Genomic DNA, 25,512 nt, shown 5'->3' with positions numbered 1-25,512 from the left:
TTTTTTTTTTTAAAAAGATTCATTTATTTATTTGGAAGGCAGAGTAACACACACAAATGCACACACATGCAAATGCACAAACACAGATCTTCCTTCAGCTGGTTCACTCCCCAAATGGTCACCATGGCCGGGGCTGGACCAGGCCAAAGCCAGGAGCCAGGAATTCCATCGGGGTCTCCCACGTGGGTGCAGGGACCCAAGTACTTGGGTGGCCTTCTGCTGATTCCTTGGCTGCATTAGCAGGGAGCTGGATCTGAGGCAGAGCAGCAGGGATGAGAACTGGAGCTCCCGTATGCGATGTGGCGGGGGAAGCAGTCAATGGCTTAACCTGCTTCCCGGAAGCACCAGCCCCGAGCATTTGTCTTTGGCTCAGTAACTCCATGTCCTGTGTGCCTCATGTGCTTGGGGAGGGAATGGGAAGAGCCACTCTCAGTTTTCTACATGATTAACTCGTTCTCAGACAGAACAGCACAGCAGTGGCTCACCTGGAGAGGGTCCCCGTGCAGCTGAGAGAGGCCGTGCTCCTGGAGGGGCTCCAGGCACAGCTATGAGTCCCTGGTGGTGTGGGGGGGTCTGTGGCCACAGAGCCCAGCCCCCCACCCCGTATGGAAGCTTTTTTTTCCCTATGCACACTATTGGTTTGATTCACAGCATAATCGGTTGGGATGTGGTTTTGTATCATCGTAAGTTTAAATGCAAATAAATCCCCCCCCACCTTTTATCAGATTCTTCTCCTAACTTTTACACAGGACAACCTGAGCCCAGGGCAGGTCTCCTGGGGTGTGTGTGAGGGGAGTAATTGTTGCAGCTGATGTCGCAGCCCAGAGCAGGAGTGTAGCTCCTGGGCATTGTGGGTAGGGAGACTGAGTCTGTGGTACCCTCTTGGGTTTTGCAAGGTGAAGGCTGCCTCCACTGGCCACTGCCCTCCCCAGCATGAAGCCAGGGTACAGAGAGGCCCAGCATTGCTGCCCAGGGCTGCCAGTGCTTCTTTGTGAGTTTCTATTTAGGATGAAAGATGGTGCCAGGCTCTGGTTAGGCAGCTGCTGATGTCCTATGTCAGTGACCCTGCCCTTGTCCCCTCCTGTCCCCCCCCCCCCCCCGAGCAGGGCCATAAATGGCTGTGGCCACAGGCACTTCCTCCTGTTGTGGGTTCTTCTCCCTCATCTGCCAAGGTCAGAGCCTCAGGGGGTGCCTGGGGTAGGCTGCGGGGCCTCAGGAACTCAGCACTGTTTTTACCTGTGTTGTCCTGTAGGTGGCTGTGGCCGTGGCCGAGGGTCAGGTTGGTGCCCAGCTGCCTGGTCGTGCCACCCACAGAGTGGGAGTCACTGTCTGGATGTGGAAGCAGCTCCTTGACGCAGTCCCTGAGGATCGCTTCCTGCCTCGGTTTCCCCATCTGCGCCCTCTCAGAGCCAAGAGGAGAAGGGGAGACCCAGGAGCCTGGGGGGCTGCTGCAGCCGCCTCTGCCTTCCTGGGTTTTCAGACGGCAGGAGGACGGTGCATGTGAGAGGGAGGGACCCCACCCTGGGCCAGCTTCTCCTCTCTGGGTCCCCATGTCCGGTCTGATGCCGGGGAAGAGCACAGGAATGTATGTGAAGCCGATGATTTCCAAAAATGCCCCAGGAAGCCTCGGACGGGAGGGGACCTGAGACCCAGGTTTACACAGAAAAAGCAGGCACGCTCTGGGGCCCCATCATTTCTAACCCGGGCGGGGGTCCCAGGGAGACGACCCTGAGGGAGAGAAAGGGATGCTTGGAGCCAGGTTCTCGCTGCAGACCTCAAGACAGGGGAACCCGTGCAGTCTGTCCACGCCAGGCAAATGCGTGCACGTGCAAAAGCAGACAGTGCCTACAGGAGCCCCGGCGAGCTCAGTCAGTCCCAGGACCAGAGCCCCTGCAGAGGCACGCATGCCACATGTATGCAGTATCTGCGACCCTGCACGCATGTCGAAAGTGTGTGTCTGCGGTGTGACCACAGCACACCAGGGGCCGCAGGAAGCTGGGGGGGGGGTGTGAAGAGTGCCGTGCTGAGTGGGCAGCACTGAGATGGGCACTATAATGACATCATCATCATCATCATCATGACATCATAAAGGAGGTTCAAGGGCAGCCCTGGAGGGAGGAGGGGCTGCTTCTGTCTCAGGGGCTGCTGGGATCTGGGGGCCTAGCAGTCTCACTGTGCACTCAGCTGCTGGCACGCAGTTCAGACGACGAGAGATGGGAGCAGGGTCTCCTAGGTAACGAGGAAGCTGTGGGTGACCCCTGGGTCCTGCCCTCAGCCTCCCTGCCTTGCTCTCCGGCCGGGAGGCTGTGGCTGCTCACCCCGAGCCCAGGCTGCCACCTGAAGCCCAGCACAAGCGGCCCCCCAGCTCCTCGTGGGGACTGCCAAGTTGGGGGCATTTGGGACCCCACGCAGGGACACCGGTCTCCCCAGGCCTGCAGCGGCTTGCTCCACAGAGTCCAGCCCATCTCCAAGGAGTCCAGGTTTCCAGAAATCAGCTGCTTCCCACCCTCGTTTGGGGATTGACTAGAGTTGTTGGTCAGCATTGCAAGAGCCAGAAGGTCTTGTTCGCAATAGACCCAAAGCCTGGGGACACGCAGTAGGGCTGGGAGGTGAGAGCGGCAGCAGAGGGTGCGCTGGACTCTAGACTGGCCCAGAGCCTAGGGCGCGCACAGAGGCAGAGCCTCGAGGTTCCTATCTTGTAGCAGGGCACGGGGAGAACGAGACGGTGAGTGTGGGAATACGGGTGAATATGTGTGTCGTGCAAGCCCTTGTGTGCATGTGAGCACGGGTGTGTGCATGTGAGCACGGGTATGTGCATGTGTGTACATATGAGCACATGTGTGTACATGTGAGTGCAGGTATGTACATATGAGTGTATACACAGTGTGTGCATGTGTGTGCATATGAGCAGAGGTGTGTGCATGGGAGTGCAGGTGTGTGCATATGAGTGTATACACAGTGTGTACATATGAGCACATGTGTGTATGTGAGTGCAGGTGTGTGCATATGAGTGTATACACAGTGTGTGCATGTGTGTGCATATGAGCAGAGGTGTGTGCACGGGAGTGCAGGTGTGTGCACACACATGCACACCACAGACTATTAACACACATAGTACACACACAAACACACACACATGTACACCACACAGAAGGTATAAACATATATGTCACGTATCCACACATATGCATCCACACACAAGGTATATACATACACACAACATACACACATGCACACCACACATGGCGTTTTCTCTGCAAGGCGCCATCAGCATGATCCGCACAGCTAATGGTGAAGGGGTGGATGGAGGGGCCTCGCACTCCAGCAGGGAGGGGCAGGTGCTGGTGAAGCACCCCTGGCACCCCTGGCACCTGCCTGGCTGCACCTTCACCCAGAGCCCACCAGCCTGAGCGTCTTGCAGGGCCGCCTGCCCTGAGTCTCCTGATTCTTCCGAGCCTCGTGTCCCTCACATCCTCAAGGCTAAGCCGGTGGCTGTGGCCTGTCAGGAGACCCCAGCCCCAGAGCCAGAGGCATCTGCCTATCCTCCTGCATGCTGGGCCCCAGCCCTCAGTTTCGGATGCTCCTGGCACTCTGCCTGCAGGGTTCACTGCATCTCCCTTGGCCGTGGTGAGGTTAAAGGGGGCCCAGAGTGGACCCCCCTCCTGCAGGGTACCTCTGGGCTGGGGACGTGGACAGGGCCTCCAGGGCCAGGACATGTGGAGGGTCTGCCCTTGGGAAAGCCAGCCCCTACTCCTTGGGGGAATGACACGGCCTGGACTGTCCACCTTCCAAAGCTGGCCTGGACATGGAAGGGTCTCTGTGCTCAGCTCTGTGTGTCTCAGCTGGGCTGGAGGAGGCTTTGCTCACTGTTGACCATGCTGTCCCCGGGGTCAGGTGGCTGGCTGGCCACAGGAGCAGCCCTGCAATCCTGCCCCTCTCTGCTGCACACCAGCTCCGTGGAGAGGAGTGGACCTGCTCTCCATCACATGCACTCATTTGGAGACTAGGAACAGAGGGAAAGGAAGGGCAGGGGTCAGGGTCAGGAGTCGCCGGAGGCACTGGGGGACCTCCAGCACATGGAGGAGAGGTGGAGGCTGTGGGAGGCCGGGGCAGAGGGGAGTGGCTCACTGGAGAAGAAGGAATAAGAGGCACGATGTGCACAGGCTCTGGGAACAGAAAGAAAAGCTGTCCACTGCTGCTGGGCAGCCGGCCTGAGCAGGACGATGGGTGAGGTGGTGGCTTTGGGGGACAGAAGAACAGAGGAAAGACCAGCCCACGCGTGCATGTGCCGACGTCCAGCAACCCTAGGAGTCCCGGGGAGGAAGCTGTGGCCAGAGAGGAGGAGATGCTGACATAGAGAGGAAGCGCCCCAGGTCCGAGAGTGGACCCAGAGGAGAAGTCACTGTGTTCCCTGGGGTGAACACGTGGGGCCCCGTCAGTCGGCAGGAAAATAGCAAGGAAGTACTGCGGAGGGTGGGGAGGAAGAGAAGCAAAACTCAGAGGTGTCAGATGAACAGAGACTCAGATACAACACTACCCATCTCAACCTCCTGTCCACTGCTGCAAGGAAATACGACGTTGGTTACTTTATAAAGAAAAGAGGTTTGGGGCCAGCATTGCGATGCAGCAGGAAAAGCCGCAGCTGGAATGCCAGTGCAGAGGCATCCCATGTTGGCTGCTGGTTCAAGACCTGCCTGCTCTGCTTCTGATCCAGCTCCCTGCTAATGCTCCTGAGAAGGCACTGGAGGACGGCCAGGTGCTTGGACTCTGGCCACCTGTGCCTGGACAAGCCTCAGCTGCTGCGGCCATTTGGGGAGTGAACTGGTGCATGGAAGATCTTTCTCTCTCCTCTCTCTTTCTCTCCCCCCCATCTTTCAAATAAATAAATAAATCTTAGAAAGGAATAAAAGAGCTTTTTTAGCTTGCAGTTCTGGTGAGGGCATCCTGGGAGACATATGTCACTGGTCACAGTGTGCGAGGAGAAGTCACACTTCCTGTCTGGATAGGAAGCCAGAGAGATGCCAGAGAGATGCAGGTGCAACATTTTCTACAGCAGCCTGCTCTTGCAAGAACCAACCAGGGTCCTGGGGAAGCTTCCATGGGTGATGCCTCCACAGACCTAACCATTGCCCGCTGGACCCCACCTCCTGAGGGTTTTGCCCCAAGCCCAGCCACATGGGGGGAGCTGAGCTCCCAGCATATGAGCTGTGGGGGTCACACTCACACCACACCCAGACCACAGTGCTAACCTGCACTATCTGAGACAGATGGGCAGATGGGTACATTCAAGACATCCAAGGGTGGGAGGTGCAAAGCTGAGCAAGGAAAAAGTCAGTAAGTGTAGGATCGGTCAATTTAATGAAGAGTGGGAAAAATGTCAACAACCTGCTATAAACCTCTGGGAGGCGGGCAAGTGAGCACCGCTGTTTCCTGGCATCTGGGGAAGGATGGACACTGGCCGGGGCACTGTGACAGCAAGTATTCAGGTTTCTGTGATCCCTTAAGTCTCCTTGAGCATATAAACTAGAGTTGTGAGTCGGAAGGAAAGCGAAGCCATGGAACAGATTTTAAAAATAGATTTGGGGGGTGGAGGCTGGTGCTGTGGTGCAGCTGGTTAATGCCCTGGCCTGAAGTGCCAGCATCCCATGTGGGCACCAGTTCGAGTCCCGGCTGCTCTTCTTCCGATCCAGCTCTCTGCTGAGGCCCGGGAAAGCAGTGGAAGATGGCCCAAGTCCTTAGGCCCCTGCGTGGATTACCCAGAAGAAGCTCCTGGCTCCTGGCTTCGGATCAGTGCAGCTCTGGCCATTGCGGCCAGTTGGGGAGTGAACCAGTGGATGGAAGACCTCTCTCTCCATCTCTACCTCTCTCTGTAACTCTGCCTTTCAAATAAATAAAATAAATCTTTTAAAAAATAGATATGGGGAAACAGAATGGACAAGAACTGAGAGTGAGAGTCACACCACGGATGCTGGGAGGGCGTTGGGATCTGCATACTAACCGATTACATTCACTCTCCTCAGATCTGCAAGTTCTTGTGTGGAGATCAAAAAATAGACAAAGCCAGCTCCTCTCAAAATTTCTCTGTCAGGGGAATGTCTTCCTCATAGTCTTTATTCCGGGGCAAAACAAAGGTGAGGGCAGAGGAGACCCTCACCCTGTGCTGCCCACTGATGTCTTCACAGAAAGGGGCGTCAGGAGGGTCCCTGGACGAATGCCGCAGGAGATGCGTTGATTCTGCGCACAACACTTGACATCACGCATCATTCTTCCACTAGACACACTGCTGGCTGAGGTTTTGCAGACTCCATGGACTACGCGTGGTGGCTCACGTCGTAGAGACACACCAGATGTGCTGCTGTGTTCCTGATGAAATCACAGCACAGATCACGGTATAATAAAGCAGAAACAGCAATTACTGCAGTTGAACCTGAATCAGATTAAGCCTTTAGAGCTGTCCACCGGCTTACAGGAAAAGCAGGGCACTGAGGGATATGTTAACGATGTCACAGGGATGCATTCGGCTAAACCCAGGCTGGAGAAAGTAAATTGTAAGATTAAACAAAGTGGGTGGTACCTACAGACGCAGAGATTCAGGAGGCCAGCCTGTGTGGTTTGAACGTTGGGGAAGACCATGGCCAAGAGTGCAGGCTGAACTCAGGGGACTGAAGGTGTGATGTGAGTCCAACACACAGCAAACTCAAATTGAAAATTGAAAACTAAACTCACGTTGGCTCCACAGCCCTCAAGAGGCAGGTCTGGACTTGACTGTATCTAACTACACTGACTGCCAGCAAACCCAGAAAGATCAATGCTGAACAGAGAATGCCGATGGGATCCAGAATCTTATTAAATAACTGAAATTGCCAGAATGCAATCTAATTTTTTATATATATGTATTGTTTTTGTGTTTCTAACTAAATGCAGACAGCTTTATACTAGCTGTGGTGTTGTGCATTGTGTGCGGACCATTTTAAAGAAACTTCTAAAATTTCAATTAGATTTAACAACTATATTACTTGCTTTCACAATTTAAAGGTGCTTTAAACAAATCTAATTCTCTTGTAGGTTTTGAGCAAGGTTGCTCAAAACTCCTCTCCCCTTTGAATGTCATACTGCAATCTCTAAGGCAGAAAGCTACGTATACCCTACGGGAAAGCATCTTGGATTAGAACCTATTCTCTAAAAACTTCTTTTCAGTAAAAATGTTATGAAAAAATTAACAGACATAAAATTATATGTATTTATGAAATACTATGTGGTATCTTGATACATGTATACATTGTGTAATTTCCAATTGTATTAAAGAAATCTATTTCTTCAAAGACTTAACATTTATTTGTGGTAAAAAATCCAAAATCCTATATTCTAGTTTTTTAAAGAGAGGAATTTATGGTGCATTAGCATGATCTGCAGTCACCCTACTAAGCAATACAATCCCAGAATCCCTTACTCCTCTCCAGCTATAACTTAGTGCCCATTTCCAGCCTTTCTCCAGCCCCCCGTCTCTCCCCAGCCCTTGGTAACTAACACTGTACATTTGACCTTTATGAGATCAATTTTTTTCATGCTCCACATATGATATGAGGTCATGCGATACTTGTCTTTCTGTGATTGGCTTATTTCCCTTAACACAATGACCTCCAGTCTCATCCAAGTCAATGTTAATGACAGTCTCATCCTCTTTCTTATAGCTATGCTTTTTGCAGTATTCTGTTGTCCCTGCATTTTGCGTTTTCTTTGCCCATTCATCAGTGGATGGACACTCAAGGTCTTCCCATTTCCTGGCTAGAGTGGACAGTGTGCAATAAATACAGGAGTGAGATGTCTCTGTGACAGATTGACTTCCATTCCTTTGGATAAATGCCCAGGAGTGGGATTGTTGGATCACATGATAATTCAATTTTTTAGTTTTTTTTTTTTTGAGGGGCATTCATGCTGTTTTCCCAAATTGCCATAAGGATATAATCTAGAAGAACTCAAACAACAACAAAGAAAATCTTTAGAACTTAAGAGACTGGATAAATAATAGATGCCAATTGTAAGGAGATCCACTGAAATGATCACACAGAGTGCTTTGATCTACTGTTATAAACAAGCTCCATGGAGTTGGGACAAACATTCTTGAAATTAATGCAAAAGCAAACGTTCTCAGAAGAGATGTATTAACTACAAAAAAGAACAAAATGAGTATGAAAAATTAAAGACACAAAAAGAGAAATGAAAAGTTCATTGCATGTGTTAAATAGGAGAATGGTGAAGACAGAGGAAAGAGTGAGAAAGTATTTAATCTGAATGATAGAGAGGGAAAGATCAATAAAAGAGGACAGAACCTGGAAACCATGGGGTGACACTAACAGGTCCAACATTTGTGTCATCAGAGTGTTAGAAATAGAGGAGTAAAAAGTGGGAAGCAACATGTTTCTGAAGAAATAATGGCTGAAAACTTCCCCAGTTTGGTGAAAAATATTACACATCCTATGTCCATCAGGGAAATTGATCTGCAATTCTCTTTCTCTGCTGCATCTTTTTCAGGTTTAGAAATTAAGGTGATGCTGGCTTTGTAGTAAGAATTTGGGAGGATTCCTTCTCTTTCAATTGTTTTGAATAGCTTGAGAAGAATTGGAGTTAGTTCTTCTTTAAATGTCTGGTAGAATTCATCAGTGAATCCATCCGGTCCTGGACTTTTCTTCATTGGGAGGGTCTTTATCACTGATTCAATTTTTGTCTTGGTTATGGGTCTGTTTAGGTTTTCTGTATCTTGATGGCTCAATTTAGGTAGGTTGTGTGTGTCCAGGAATCTATCCATTTCTGCTAGATTTCCCGGTTTGTTGGTATACAACTCTTTGTAGTCATTTCTACTGACTCTTTTTATTTCTGGAGTGTCTGTTGCTACATTTCCTTTTTCATCTCTAATTTTATTGCAATTTGGGTCTTCTCTCTCCTTTTTTTTTAGTTAAGCACAGTTAGTCACAAAAAGGACAAACCCAAAGAAAATAAAACCTGTACACATCATATTCAAATTGCCGAGAACCAAAGATAAAGAAGTCTTGAAAACCTTGGTAAAAATGATCCATTACACGCACAGGAAAGATCAATTGAACCGCAAATTTCTTGCCAGGAACTATGGTGGCCAGAGGATAATGGAGCAACATTTTTAAAGTGGTCAAAGACAAGAACTGTCAATTCTGAATTCTATGTCCAGCAAAATTACTCCCTGCTAATGAAGCACGCTCAGCAAAGGAAAGCTAGCTAAATTAGTCCGCAGTGGAATGCTCTGAAAATGTTACACAGCAGGGAAACGACAGCAGGGGAAACGTGGAAACTTAGAATGAGCAAAGCAAATGACGTCGTGGTGTCTGGACAAGTACATCAGACTGCTTTGGGTTCTTTACATATATTGAAAACAAAAGTTATAATGTTGCCTTGTGGAGTTTCCAATGCACATAGATATTAAATATGAGACAACTACAACATAAAGGGAGTGAAGGAACCTAGATGGTTTAAGTGGTAAATACTAGTTTTAAGTAGACCATGATGTGCTTTAGGAATTAATTACTTTTCTGCCTTATATTGAATAATTTATTTATTTTTCTTTCAAATTGAGAGACCTCTCAGTTACTTATACTACTCCACAATACAGAAAAAAGGCTAAAAAAGGTGCCACGGCTCAATAGGCTAATCCTCCACCTAGCGGCGCCGGCACACCGGGTTCTAGTCCTGGTTGGGGCGCCGGATTCTGTCCCGGTTGCCCCTCTTCCAGGCCAGCTCTCTGCTGTGGCCCGGGAGTGCAGTGGAGGATGGCCTAAGTGCTTGGGCCCTGCACCCAATGGGAGACCAGGAGAAGCACCTGGCTCCTGCCTTCAGATCAGCACGGTGTGCTGGCTGCAGCGCGCCAGCCGTGGCGTCCATTGGAGGGTGAACCAACGGAAAAAGGAAGACCTTTCTCTCTGTCTCTCTCTCTCACTGTCCACTCTGCCTGTCAAAAAAAAAATACAGAAAAAAAAAAACTGTCGTGTCAGTAATGGTTCAATATCCAGGCATTTCTATTGTTAAGCTAACATTTTCAGCTCATGTATTTAATTTACACTCCTTAAGAACCTTATTTATAGTGAGCATTTTTCTTGTCACTTATGGGACAGTCATGAATGAGACATTGTCTGTGTTGCTGTACAACTTGCAGGTGATGAAGAGAACAGAGTGTGGTAAGGGTTGTATGTCACGCGCGTGTGCAGGAAATCTTCAGTGGCTGCCTTAAGTCAGGAGTCTTTACCGCATGAGTCAGAAGACTGAGAGAAATACTACCTGCTTGGATAAGCATAAATTAGAAACACAGCAAAGGCTGTTTATAATGTCTCCAGCCCAAAGTCATAGCTTTCTTACACACAATTCAGCTACAAACAGCACAGAAAGTGTGGCATGCCTCTCATGGAGTGAAGAGACTCATCCATCTAACAAGCGTTTCTCATGCACCTATTGTGTTCTCAATACTTGGTAGAGTCAGAAAATCTTCCTCTGCTCTTCTCCTTGCCCATTCTCCACTGATGTCTATGTCCTAGGGCATGAGGGACAGGAATATGGCACCCATGGAAGACACCCCTAATGGATGGACAGGAATATGGCACCCATGGAAGATACCCCTAATGGATGGACAGGAATATGGCACCCATGGAAGACACCCCTAATGGATGGACAGGAATGTGGCACCCATGGAAGACACCCCTAATGGATGGACAGGAATATGGCACCCATGGAAGACACCCCTAATGGATGAACAGGAATATGGCACCCATGGAAGACACCCCTAATGGATGAACAGGAATATGGCACCCATGGAAGACACCCCTAATGGATGGACAGGAATATGACAGCCATGGAAGACACCCCTAATGGATGGACAGGAATAAAACAGGCATGGAAGACACCCCTAATGGATGGACAGGAATATGACAGCCATGGAAGACACCCCTAATGGATGGACAGGAATAAAACAGGCATGGAAGACACCCCTAATGGATGGACAGGAATATGGCAGCCATGGAAGACACCCCTAATGGATGGACAGGAATATGGCACCCATGGAAGACACCCCTAATGGATGGACAGGAATATGGCACCCATGGAAGACACCCCTAGTGATGGTGGTCTTTTCCCACTGAGTGCAGTAGTGGCTCTGGGAGGACACTGCTAATCAATGGGCATTGGCACTGAAGTTCAAGCACATCTGTTATGGTGGTGGCTGAGGGTCTCCAAGAAAGGGATTTCTACTAACATCTGCTTATTGGAGGAGAGGAAAATTGAGATCTACAAGGAGTGAAGCAGAGTCCCAGGCCTCTCTGGGCCTGGATCCTGGAGAGTCAAGGCCACTCTTTTGACATTCTTCCTAACTTTATACTTCTTTTTTTGTATTGCTTTAAGGGAAAGATTCACCGTGTTTGCCCCTGAGAAGAAACAGTCGCTGTGGGGCTGGCTTTGATTGGACTGACGTATTAACACGCTGCCATGCTCCCTGTTTGTCTTTATACCCGCAGTTCCTGCTGTAGACCTCGGGCCATGACAAGGGCTCAGAGCACACTAGCTGGACAAACGACTGAAGTCATGAAGCAGAGTCTGGACCCTGGACTCTTGATTAACTAGAATAGACTACAGCCCCACTACTGAGCGACCAGTACCTAGAGGAAGAGAAACACTCTCAGACAGGACTTGGGAGCCACTTGTGAGCTATGCGTTCATTCACTTGACAAATACTCACCTTGCCTGTACTGCATGGTGAGTGGTAGGTGTGGACACCTATGGGCAGTGAAGCGTGATCCTCTCTCCCACAGAATTTCTGTCAAGTGGCAGACACGTACCTTGGGCAAAAGGATACATACCCATCAGCTGTGACAAAGACAGCAGGCATGATGCGGCTTAGACGGAGTTTAGGAATGGGAGGTGGAGAGACGGGCGGGGCTTTGCACGGTTCCACTAAGGTGTCCTCATGGGAGGACCTGGTGCCCAGTGATGCACGCTGCTCCTGCTCTCAGAGACCCCTGTTCCCATGGTGATCTGCTCTCCATGAGTGCATGGTGTACTGTCTAATCTACTGAGTGTGCCCCATCCTGGTCTGACTTCTCCAGGTCAGCTTTGTAGAAATATCCGCTACCTGGGCAGGGTGGCACCCAGGGAAGACATTGGTGCCACAGCCAGCAGTGTCCTTGGTGTTCTTATAAACATTGTTGGCATTTTAGCGGCTGAGATTTTGGTTCCAGAGAGGCAATAAACTAAAAATGTAAGACAGCCCAGAGTTGAAACTGATCGTTGGATCCAAAGAAGCCTCCCACTTCATAGTTACAGGAATTAGCATCGTTTCCACTTCATAAAAATGCACACTCAGAGGGTTTATTGATTTTTAACTTTCTTCTGCCTGGGTTTATGAATGGCTTAACTCAATCTGAACTCTCAGATCTTTATGAATTCTATAAAACGGTGACTTAATTCTGTTCTTTTAAAATTCTTCTTCTTTAATTTCTTCTCCCACGTGTAAAATGATGGCCCAGATTCCAAATCCTGATGAGAGCTTGGAACTCATATTCTATCAGATCCTAAATTAAACAACAGGAAAAGTTAGAACGTGTCCTTTCTGTGTCAACACACCCAGGAAGGATCTGGGTTATCTGTCGGATAAGACAAAGGGGACCCTTTCTGAGCCTTTCTGACAGTAAGGATGTGATAAGACACCAGATGCTTCCGTATTTAGTTGCTGGTAGTTCTCTCCTCACACGCCTACCACACTGACTCCAAAGAAGTCCACATTTTGCGCGTTTTCCACTGCACTCTCTGCTTTCCTGCCGAAACCTGATGCCTGGCTCTTTCCTTTGCTGGCTCCACACAGTGTTTCTCAGATGTGCCGCTCAGTGCAGCTGCGGATGTGCACCCCTGGGAGTCTGGGGGCTTCCCAAATCCCATAGTGGCTTATAAAAAAAGCAAAATTTTCCTGAACTCTGGTGTTTTCATTTCAGTTTGCTCGCCGTTTGTGTTTTAATTGTGTTAATCATATTCCTGCTTTTTCAAACAAGAACAAATATTTTTCTTCCCCAAACTCTCAAGTGACATCATTGCCTTGAGGCACTGTCTGAAACGCATTTTCCCCACAGCGGTGTCTCTGAGGAATCCAGGGGTCCTCAGCCTAGAGATGAGCATGGCCTCCAGGTCAGCAGGTAAAGCGCAAGGTTTATAGAGGGCTCCGCGTGCGAAGGAGAAGATGGGGCCTGACCCTGTGACTCAGGATCCCAGCCAACTGTTGGCCTGGTGATGGGCACAGTTCTGGTTCCAGCTCCCCTATGTGACTCTGCACATGTGTGTCTAATACACCAGGAGAAAGGAAGCCACCCAAGGCTAGCCTGCCCGGGACACCTGTCTGGGGTTCTAGGGAGTGTCTGCTTCCCACTCTAAGGCTGCAAATGTAGCTATTGAGGTTCCATCCACTTCTCTAAGTGCCGTGGTTCTTCCTGAAGTTTCCTTCATGGCTTCAGCTGTAGCTAGCACCTCCTCCTCCCTCAGATGGGCAGGACAAAAGCAGACCAGGGCCAAACAAGAGGGAGCGAGGGGCCTGGGTGGAAAGGGAGGGAATGAGCAAGTCTCTGTGTGCAACAGCTGCAGGTGAGAGTCATGGATGAGAAGTGTGGGGGAACACGAGGCTCTCACGGCTGCAGAGTATCGCTCCCAAGCTCATGTATTAATCACAAGGGAAAATGGCCCCTGACACCGGAGAGGTCTGACGGCACTCCGCACAGTCGCACGTCAGCAGCTCGGTCATGGGGGAGGCTGACGTCACGGGCCACCTGCGCTGGTGCAAGGGGAGAGGCACACATCAAATACTCAGCACTGGGTGTTTAACCTGACTCCAACCAGGAGGAGGCAAAGCGTTTACACTCAGTCTGTCAATGGGGACACGGTCACTGTAGAACACTCCACAAAACAGCTAGCCGGGCCTCTAAAAAGATACACTGCAACACACACACACACACATACGCACACACACAACCACCAGCATAGGCCTGTTCTAGGTAAAAGGAGACTACAGAGGCCCAGTGATCAAAGACCCTGCATAGGCCTTGCTGACCGGGGTCACTAAGACATTGGAATCGAGACCGTATATTAGATAATATCCCTGTTAGCTTTCTTGGGTGCGACAGTGACATTCAAGTCACATGGGAAAGTATCTTTCTTTCTTAGAACAAACATGTGGGCATGAAGCAGGCTTTAGTTTATTTTCAAAGGATTTGGTGAGGAGGAGAGAAAGGGATTTAGAGAAGGAAGGGATGAGAAAGCAGCTGTGGGAAAATGTTAGGCCATGGGTCAAGGTCAAGGATCCACAGGTGTTTACTGCCATTCTGACTTGTAGTGTTCACTTGAAATTTTTCAAACTTTTCAGCAAATAATCTACATAGCAACCTACTTATCTAAGCTGCAACTCCCGCTTGGTGCCTGTGAGCTTCTCCTGCAGGTATTGGTGGCTGTGCTGCTGTCCTCGTGGGAGGCTGGTGCTTCTAGCGTGAGATTCTGTCTCCTGTGTCCTGTAGGGCCTCCAGTGGCTGGCGTAGGTGTCGTACAAAGTATACACTCAGTAAAGTCGACTCACCTGGCTGCTGGGCGCTCAGACCTTAGACAGTGAATGACGGGAGTGAGCCTCTCTCCTTCCTTTCCCAATAAATTGGCCCCTCCCTGATAAAGAGTGCTAGGTGGAGGCCGGCGCTGTGGCATAGTAGGTTAAGCCTCTGCCTGCAGTGCCGGCATCCCATATCCGTGCTGGTTTGAGTCCCGGCTGCTCCTCTTCTGATCCAGCTCCTTGTTGACGGCCTGGGAAAGCAGTGGAAGATGGCCCAAGTCCTTGGGCCCCTGCACCCACGTGGGAGACCCACCTGGCCCAGCTCTGGCTGTTATGGCCATTTGGGGAGTGAACCAGAGGATGGAAGACCTCTCTCTTTGTAACTCTGCCTCTCAATATATATATATATATATATATATATATATATATATATTAAAGGCAAGGCTATCTAACCTGCAAGGGTCAAGATCTTGTGGGCTGCAGTTTTCCACTGAGCGGGTCATGTGCAGGAGGCTCGCTCCCTCCCCTCCCCCACTCCCACAGCAGGATTGAGAGGGGGAGGGGGCCTTTCAGGGTGGTCAGGTCAGGGGGAGCCGGCCCACAGAAGGGACCGGCGCCTGTCCTGTGGGCCTGGGCTAGGTTTTGCAGGGCTCCACTGGCTACCTGGGGCACAGGTTGTCCTAAAGCAAGCTCAGCTTTCTGCTCTGGCTCGCTGCCTTCCTGTCACGTGACCTCTCCCTCTTCCTGGTGCTCTCTCCGTGTGCTGTGATTGGCTGTGCTGGCTCGCTTCCTTCCTGTCACGTGACCGCTCCCTCTTTCTAGTTCTCTGTGTGCTGTGATTGGCTGTGCCGGCTCGCTTCCATCCCGTCACGTGACCGCTCCCTCTTCCTGGTTCTCTCCGTGTGCGGTGGTCGGCTGTGACGCCCTCACCAGAGGTCGATGCTGGCACCATGCTCTTGGGTGTTTCTGGGAGAGTGGCGCCGTTAGTAAGGCCTTCAGGGCACAGCAGAGCTGCCGGCACACGGCGCTCCTGGAGTTCTCCCTCTCACTTCCGCCTGAGTTGGGAAGCGCCGGGAGGCTCAGTGACGATGATGATGATGGGGTGTGTGTCTGTGTCGGGGGCGCTCAGAACCTTCACATCAGACCCCAACAAGATCTTGGGGCTTCTCCCACTCTTTGTGGAGAGCCTCAGGGTTTGTTGCTTTTCTGAACCCGTCCTGGAGGCGAGTGAGGGGCACAGGTTTTCAGGGGAGGGTCACGTCGACTGGGCAAAGAGCAGTGTGGCCTGGGAAGAAGGGAGGCTGTGGCTTTGTCCAGCTGGGACCTTTCTTTGCCAGCGGGGGGAGCTGTGAGAACTGACCGCTGCCCCGTGGGAATCCCTGGCCCTGGCCCATGGTCCTCCTAAGTACAGCACAGCTCTGTCTCAGGGCCCCCACGCCACTGCACAGCCACACCTCCCTCGGGATTCCGTGCTCCCCTTAGGAGCACTGGGTTTTATCCAATGTGATCCCTTTTTTTGTAAATTTCTTTTGCTTTCATTTTCATTTTTAAAATTTTTAGTGAACTAATTTATTTGATAGGAAGATTTAGAGAGGCAGAGGCAGAGAGAGAGAGAGAGAGAGGAGAGAGAAAAGTCTTCCATCTGCTGGTTCACTCCCCAGATGGCCACACCTGTTTATGCCTTGGAAACCAGGTGGTAATGCAGCTCGGCCTGTCTGAAGCCAGGAGTCAGGAGCTTCCTCCTGGTCTCCCATGTGGGTGCAGGGCCCAAGGACTTGGGCATCTTCTACTGCTTTTCCAGGCCACAGCAGAGAGTTGGATTGGAAGTGGAGCAGCTGGGACTTGAACTGGCGCCCAAGTGAGATGCCAGTGTAACCCGTTACACAACAATGCCCGCTCCATGATCCCTTTAGAGCTTTGAATTCTCCACATCTCTGGCCCAGACTGGAGACTGCTGGAAACTCCCACTGCTGCTGCGGCCCAAGCAGTACAGTCCACACTGCTCCCAGGGGAGGTGGGTGTGAGAGCAGCGGCCCACCTGCCCTTCAGTTCTGTTCCCAGGCAGACGGGCAGCTGATGGCCTTCTGAGCTCACCTTCAAGTGGGCCCGTCTTGCCAAAGTGAGCATGCATCTTGGAGACAACCCAGACAGGCTCCTGCAATGAACGGTGGTGTCATCCTGTAGATGCCTTGACACTGCCCTTTGCAAAGCACCGAGCCTCGGCGTCAGGAGCTCCTGGCATCTTCCCAGCCTGGCTCCCCTTGCAGGTGCGTCCTTGTTGGCTGTCAGTGGGTTGCTCTCTGCCTTGCAGTCTGGAGCATGTGTCTCCCATGAGATCATTTTACTCCACACCGTCCCTAAGACAAGCAGAGGCGGAGCATTCCAGTTCATACACCTGCAGTGTGGCAGGGAATATAAGAAATAACCCACAGCCCCACACCAAATCCTGGACACCACTCCCCTTTTGTTTTCCCATTTTTGACTTTTTGAGTCTACTCTGCGGCCTGGAGGGCTCCTCGCTTCCCTTCCTGCTTGCGTGGACCAGTGGGGGGAGGGGCAGGCACGATGTTGTCTGTCTCATCCTGTATCCACTGGCTCCCGATGGTGTTCTTCTTGGACTGGTTTAGTTTTTCTTTAACTTTTTGAACAGGATGCACATTTGCATAATTCAAAATTCGCAACCTCATCAAAGTGTCCATGGAGACGACTCAGGACCATCTGTGCTGTTATTTGCCCCTCGCCTTCCGATCCCATTACCCACCCCTTTCTGCCCAGGAAGCTGTCCCCGTGCAGGGCACCATGCTCTTCCCAGCCGCTGGGCTCTGTGGAGCACAGGGAGAAGCCAGCAGGAGCTAGGGCTAGCTCTGGGTGGGGGGGCACCCAGGTGCTGCAGAACCCCCCCGTCCCTTTCCCTCTCCCTTTTCCTCCCCCTCCCCTTTCCCTCCCCCCTCCCTCCCTCTCTCCCTCCCCTCTTCCTCTCCCTCCTCCTCCCTCTCCCCCTCCCTCCCTCTCTCCCTCCCCCTCTTACTCCCCTCCTCCTCTCTCTCCCTCTTCCTCCTCCTCCCTCTCCCCCTCCTCCTCCCTCTCCTCCTCCCTCCCTCTCCCCCCTCCCTCCCCCTCTCCCTCCCCCTCTTCCTCCTGCTCCCTCCCCCTCCCTCTCTCCCTCCCCCTCTTCCTCCCCTCCTCCTCCCTCTCACCCTCCCTCCCCTGTCCCTCTCCTTCCCCCTTTCTCCCTCCCCCCCTTCCTCTTCTTCTTTTCCTCCCTCTCTCCCTCTTTTCTTTGTGACAGCTGCACGGTGCTCCATTCTATAGATTGACCATAGCTGGTTTACTAAGACTTCTGTTGATGAACACTTTTCTAAATTCTTTCACCAGGGAAACAAAAGTTACATCTTCCTGTTAGCCATTTTGCTTAGGCTACTTCGAAAGGAAAGAGAGGCTTATTTGGCTTACTGCTTTGGGGGTTCAACGTTGACAAGGCGTGTTGCAAGCTCCGGCTCTGGCGAGGGGTCCGGGTCAGACACTGGGTGGAGGAGCAGGTGCAGAGGGAGGACCACATGGTGAGGTAGGAAGCAGAGAGAATCAAGGGGCCCAAACTCGGGATTTTGCAACACCCCCTTGTGAGAACCCCAGAGTTCACACAAGATGCACCCTCCATGTCCAGGGTCCTGCTGGGCTCCCACTCAGGGGCTTGGACACCTGTGGGAATGCCTGAAGACCACAGTGGACTGCCTGGGCTCAATTCCTGCCTCCGGTTTCTGACCCCAGTTTTATTGTGGTGCACACTCTGCGGGGCAGCGGTGATGGCTCAAGTGGTTAGGTTTGGGCCACCCACATGGGAGACCTGGATTGAGTTTCAGGTTTTGTCCCTTCCCTGGTCCCCTCCAAGCCTGGGCATTGTGGACACCTTGGGAGTGAACCAGCAGACAAGGACTCTCTCTCTCTCTCTCTCTCTCTCTCTCTCTGTCTCGCACACACACACACACACACACACGCACGAGTCCTTAGGGAGACAGCTGGGGCTGATAGCAAGGAGCCGGCTGTGAAGTCCCTGTTTGAGAAAGTTGTTGCTGCCCGTTTGCTTGCTTTCACACGAGTGGGTTTTCTATTTCTTGCCCAACAATCGCCTCAGCTCTTTGTTTACAGAAGGACATAGATCAAAGGTGTAGACACACCGTGTGCAGCATGAGCACAAGATGAGGGGCACACATCCGGGTTAATGGCTGAGCAGGTCCCCTGTCTTGGACCCATCTTTCCCCTGGTGGGGAGGAGGGCTCAGTCTGATCTGGGCTCCATTCAGCTCTGGTGCTTTGAGCCCCAGGGTTTCTGCTCACTCCTGTGCTCTGTGTGTGCTGTCGGGGAGGGTTGGCCGGTGGTGCGGTCTTATGGGCTGGGAGAGGGAATCTGTGCATGGATCTTCTTAGGAGATTCAGTAGCAGGTGGTTTAGGATCCTGGAAAAAAAATAGGTTGGGAGAGTGCTGGAGGAAGAGAGGAATGGGGCTGAGGGATGGAGAAACAGGTGTGGACCCTGGGAAGGAGTGAGGATGGAGGGGGCCAATGGCTGCTCATCCAAGTTCTCACCCCACACAAATCAGTTAAAGTGATTCCCCAACACAGGAAAAGCTAGGCTATAGCTTCAGATTAAACAGAGGCACGGGTTGGGCACAAGACCACATTTTATCAAATCATCTGAGAGCACATTTCCCACTGCTGGTTGGAGATTTGTGTCCTACTCAGTGACACAGCAAACGTGTTTGTGGGGAGCAACTCGGACTAGACTAAGTTACTGGAATTAAGACTTATTCTATGCATCTGCTCTCCCACAATATGGCGCTGAGAGAGAGAGACCAGACAACCTCTACGCAGCTGCCTCATCAGTTTGACAAGCTGCAGGAGCTGATCCTGCCCGTGGTTCTGGGCTTCTGTGGGCAAGAGAGGAGCTGAAAGAGCCACCTACTCTGGGGTCTTTCAAATGAAAAAAAGTAGTTTTTGCTCCCATTGAGCTGGGTTTTAATTTATTCATGGGTTGATGACCTCACAGCGTGCTGCCATCTGGCAAAGCTATCTTGGAGCAGCATTTAATCCCAGGCACTTAAAGCCCTTTGATCCCTGCTCTACTTTCCATTTGCAAGGGCTGAATAATTCAAGTAAGGGCTGCTGGTCGAATGTTCCTTCCTAGGGCAGGAAGGGGAGGGAGTACTGTTCTAGAAAGTACTGGGAGAACGTCTCCTGATCACAAGCTAGAATATCTCACAATCAGTCCACAGGAGCAGCAGGAAGCCATGCTGATATGAGATGTCAATAGCAGGGAGAGCAAGGTGTGGTCTATTGATTGTGATAAATATATCACCCTGAGTAGAGATGTTAACAACAGGCCAGTTGGGTGTGGGGTGTATGAGAACTCTTTGTACTGCTTCACTATATTCTGTGTTGTAAAATTTAAACTATTCTGAAATTACAAAATTATTGAAAATAAAGAAAACCATCATTCTCCACTGGGAAGTTGTGCCAATGTGACAATGTGAGGTCCCGATGAGAAGACACTCACTCCCCCTTTTACTTCTATTTATGGAAACATTTTTCTTTGGGCTCTGGGAACGTCTTTTTATGGTAAGTAGTTGGCATTTCATTTTGTTTTTATTTTAATTGATACATTATTTGCATCTGTAGACTGGGTACAACATGCCAGTACAATAAATACAAGGTGTATTGATCAAATTAGGGGTAATTAGTAGTTTGGACAGGAGAGCAAGACAAAGAGGAGACAGAACGTGGACTCACACCAGAACAGGTTTGTTTGGATAAAAAACCTGAGAGGGGCTCACTCCAGGTGGACACACAGCAGAGAGGGCACCTTCTTGCACAAATTAGTGGCTTGTATGACATAAAGTAGTTGGGAGGGTTTGGAAGGGCTCTGGGCTAAGGCTGAGCTTCTGTGATAGTAGGGAGAGCTTGGGCCAGCGGCTGATCCCTCAACATAGTGGTGTGGTCAACGGTCGAGGCAGGGCAGGGCCGAAGGAGAGCAGAGAGGGTGGGGGCCCTACTCCCAGGCACACAGATGAGAGTCCAAAACAGACCTAAAGTTTTGTCCTTGATCCCTCAGTGAGTATTTCCATCAGCTCACCGTTTCTCTTTTCCATGAATGGGAACCTCTGGACTCTACTAGTTACTCAGAAAGAGATCATCCATATTCATCATATTGTGCCTTATATACTATATGTAATACATCGTTGCAGTTGCTATTATCCCCACTGTCCCATCTACCAGTGCTTTGGTACCCATTTCCAACCCCCACCTCCCCCCGCCACCGCCAGCCTCCAGAGGCCCATGTTCTCTCCGCTTCTATGAGTCAACTTTAGCTTCCACAGATGAGTGAGAACCTGTGCTTGGCTCACGTACTTAGCACAGTGCTTCCGGTCCCACGCGTGTTGTCATTCTTTCCAAGTATGGAGACAATCCCTCTTGACTAGGAGTGGGCAGCAAGAGCAGGTGCCACCTGCACTTAGAAAGGCAGGGGTGAGGTGAGAGCGCGCTGCAGAGGGGTCTTGTCAGGGCCCGCAACTCCTCCTTGCCATGGTCAGGTGCTCTGCCTTTCCCAGTTGCCGCAGTCCAGAGCCCTGGTGGATGGCGTTGGTGTGGCTACTCCTGCCCTTGATTTCCTCAAAATCAGAAGAGGAGAATGGGGGGAAGAGTTATTCTTTTATCTTCACACCTTTCCTGAACTTTGAGAAACTACTGAGGTTTTGAAAAGGAAAAGAAATTTTAATTTCAGAGGCAGAGTGGGGGGGGGGAGAAAGAGAGAGAGAGAGAGAGAGAGCGCTTGTAACTGCTGGGTCACTCCCCTCAATAGCTGGGGCTGGACTGGGCTTGAGCCTGGAGCTGGGAACCCAGTCCACATCTCCTGACGGGTGGCAGGAGCCCACTTCCCTGAGCCATCTTCTGCTACCTCTCAGGATCTGCTTCCCCAAGAAGTCGGGGTCAGGAGCTGGAACTGGACATCAAGGCTCTTAGATGTGGTGACGTGGACGACTTAACTGCTCAGCCAAACGCCTGTCCCTGGGATCTTTTAAAAACACCTTCATTCTCTTCTGAATAGAGATTGATGTCTAATAATGTCTTCCCCCCTTTAAATTAAAAGGTTATTGTCAGCCGGTGCCACGGCTCACTAGGCTAATCCTCCGCCTGTGGTGCCGGCACACCAGGTTCTAGTCCCGGTGGGGGCACCGGATTCTGTCCTGGTTGCTCCTCTTCCAGGCCAACTCTCTGCTGTGGCCCGGGAGTGCAGTGGAGGATGGCCCAAGTGCTTGGGCCCTGCACCTGCATGGGGGACCAGGAGAAGGCACCTGGCTCCTGGCTTCGGATCAGCACAGTGCGCCGGCCGTGGTGGCCATTGAGGGGTGAAACAACGGCAAAGGAAGACCTTTCTCTCTGTCTCTCTCTCTCACTATCCACTCTGCCTGTCAAAAAAAAAAAAAAAAGGTTAATGTTCAGTGGAAGGTGCCAAGGAACATTCTGCTGCCCAGGGTGGTCCATGTTCTTTGTTGCTGGCCTGTGGAACCAGTAGGAGAGGCCGAGGGGAGCATACGTGTACACGTGATAGGCTGGGGCGTGGGGAGACTACGATGCAGTTATTTATTTTGTGCAAAATTCACCGTAAGGCAGCAACAGTTGAAAAACGAATCCTGCACCAAAGTCCACCCATGGCTTCAGCCACCATTCATGGCCCCTGCTTCCTGCTCATGGAAGAAGGCTTTGTGCCCTCTTCCTGGGGATGGCTGCTGAGTCAGCATGCAATACCCTTTGCCACTGTTCATAAGCTTGGCTGCCAGGCTCTGCACTCCCAAGGGGAGGGTGCTTCCTCCTCTCCTCCCTTCCCATTAACACCCAGCCACCTCTCTCTGAGCCGTCACAGATGGTGTGGAATGAAGAGGTCCCCAAAGGAGCTTTCTCCCCACCATTGCTGATATCTTACTTAATGGCGTGTATCCTGTACCAGGCTGGGAGGATGCAGGTACAGCATTCTGCTGAAAAGCTAATATTTTTAAAATTCTACTTACCACAGTCCAAGTTTAATTTGCATCCTTGTGGGGCTGATATTGACCATTGGCTGAACCCTTGCTATGCACACGGCACTGTGCAAAACCCAAGTTAGTTTGAAACATGTGACACTGAAAACACTCAAGTGTTTGACCTCCAAAACCAGACATTTCCTGTAGTTCCACCTAATCCCTGATTTCACCTGTCAGCCTAAATAACCATCAGAGGGAGGGAGCCTCCAAAGAACCGTGACATTTGGGAACAGGAGCCCATCGCCATGGGAGCGAGCACGCCATCATAAACCGTGCGCGTACTCAGGGGGCTTGAGGCCTTGGGAAGCTTTCAAAGACAACTACAGCAGGTATTTTGAAACAGCAGTCTCTCACCGCAAGGATCAAGGACAGGCGTGGTGCCAGTTTGAGGTGAACAGGCCACCGTAGGGCAGATGTCCTTGTAGAAGGGTGTGTGTGTGTGTGTGTGTGTGTGTAAGGGCACAGTGGACTTTGTGCAAGGTTGTGGTTCTGGTGGAGTCTTTGTGAATACTGCTCATCACTAGGCAGATACGTGTGAGCTCTCCTTCATAACATCCTAGCTGTATTCATTCATTTATTGCTTAATTTTTGGCTAACGCTTGACAATAGTTGTCGCTCCCCCTCTTCGCGGAGGAACGACACTGGACCCTGCGCTGTTCTTTTGTCTGCTCGGCCCTTCCAGGGTTTGCTGCTGGTCCTTCCCGGGTTGGCTGCCGATCCTTCCACCTCCGTGGAAGGACGGCTCCCCCTGCCACTTCCCCACTTCCGCGGGGGAGCGGCACACCGCCGGCCGGCTCTCTCGGGGGCTGCTCAGATGTTATCCGGATGTTCCTGGTGCATGTTGTCTCTCTCCTCCTTTATAGTCCTCTTCCACCAATCCCAACTCTGCTACCCACACGCCGAGCACGCTGCTCTCTTCCAGTCAGGAGCAGCTCCTGCAGCTTGTCAAGTTGGTGAGAGGCAGCTGTGTAGAAGCTGTTTACTCCTCTCCCAGCACCATATTGTGGGAGAGCAGATGCATAGAATAAGTCTTAATTCCAGTAACTTAGTCTAGTCCGAGTTGCTCCCCACAATAGTAACTCCGTTTTGATTCTGACGTTCTCTCGCTTAATCCTCACAATGAATCTATGGGGAAGAATCGGCTAATTCATATTTTTGATGGTGAAGAGCTAAGGGCATGTGCCAAGGTCACACACTTAGCCAGTCAGCAGGGTCAGCCGTCGTAGGGTTTCACACCTCGCTCTAGGTCTCAGGACCGGCATCTGTGTGTATTTGAAGAGGCTTGAAGTAAAGCCCTGTACATTTCAACCAGAGGCAGCACTGTGGCCTGCGCTCTGAAGAGGAAGGTAGGCTGGTTTAGTGTCCCAGTGACTGGGGAGGGAGTCCTGGCATCTGGAAGGCGGCCAGGGGCGTGCGTGCAGGGTGGGCCCGGCTGAGGGGCAATTGTTCTGCTCCAGCAAACACGGGCGCTCTGTGCATGGACTGCTGACCAACTCCTGACCCTGTTTTGAGAACGTGCTGGCCCTCCCAGGTCAGGGCTGGCTCCTCAGGCCGTGATCCTTTCGTGTGTCCGTATCCCCTGGAAATAGTCGACCCAGCCACGGGTAGGCGCCCTGCCAGGCCTATGACTGCACGTGTGAACGGGAACCGTTACCCACAGACGTGAAGGCTGTGGGTGGTCATCTTCCATCTGCCAAGTGGCCCAGAAGGCCAGTTTGCACAGAAAGAGAATGGAAGTGAACCATAAATACTTCCCTTTTCCCGAGGGGCCTCTGGGTCCCAAGTCCAGCCAACATGGCCACTTGCTGTGCCAATCTCTTTTCTGTTACTGTCACAAAATGCCTGAGGCTGGAAACCTGTAAAGAAAGGGGGCTTATTTAGCTGCATTTTGGAGATTCAAGAGCATGGCACCGGCATCTCCTTGCCTCTGGGGAGGCCATCCCAACACGGTGGATAGCATCACAGTGGGAGCACATTGAAGGGGAGATCCCATTGCACATGCTGAGAGGGGAAGCGGAGAGATTCGGGCATCAGCCTTGCTCCTTTATAGCAACCCGCTCTCAACGGGACTGACAGGAAGCCTCCCAAGGGCAGTGCCCCGGTGAATAGCCAGCTTCTGCTGGGCCCTGACTCTTGAAGGCGTCACCACCTCTCGTCATCGCTGTGCTGAGCACCAAGCCCCCAGGGCATGAATCTTTGGGGTGAAAATCCCCCTGCAGACCAGAGCACCTGCCTTCCCCTCCTTGCCCGCAGTCACTTCTCTGGTGTAAGCCCATTGTAAACGTTCGCTGTATGAGAAACTGGAACACGTCGAAGCTGGAGAACTCTCCCGCCTCGGCTCACTTTTGACAGCGATGTGGACCCTCGCTCAGAAAACACAATGAAGCAATGTCAGTGTGGAGATGCTCCTCTCTGTTTGACTCCACGGGAGATTAACCTTTTTAGAGCAGAAAAATTTACCTTTCATTGTTCACTGTGAATCTTCCATAATTAAAAAGGCAAATTACCTGTGAAACTGAAAGCTATTATTAATTATAACAACTTCAATGGGAGAAGTTCATGGTTCCTGAGTTTAACATTTGTTTTTCTTGTGACCCTTCTTCGGAGCTGATCTTGTCATTTGTCTTGAAATTTAGCCAGTGTTTATCTATTTATCGTGTAGCTGATTTTCATAGCATGGGAACACATGATCACAATTAAACTACAGTTGGAAGCAAGGATATGAGCGCTTTCTGGATCCAATAACTTACCTATGAGTGCTTCTCATCTTGTTTATTTTGCGGGTAGTAAGAGCAGCTGTTTTGCTTGTATTCAGAGTGATTGTGACTATGTAAGTATTCCAGTTTAATTATCCT

This window comes from Oryctolagus cuniculus, chromosome 4 (genome assembly GCF_051225735.1).
Source record: "Oryctolagus cuniculus isolate XC-2025 breed Fujian yellow rabbit chromosome 4, ASM5122573v1, whole genome shotgun sequence".
Classification (NCBI taxonomy): domain Eukaryota; kingdom Metazoa; phylum Chordata; class Mammalia; order Lagomorpha; family Leporidae; genus Oryctolagus; species Oryctolagus cuniculus.
This window is presented reverse-complemented; position numbering follows the sequence as displayed.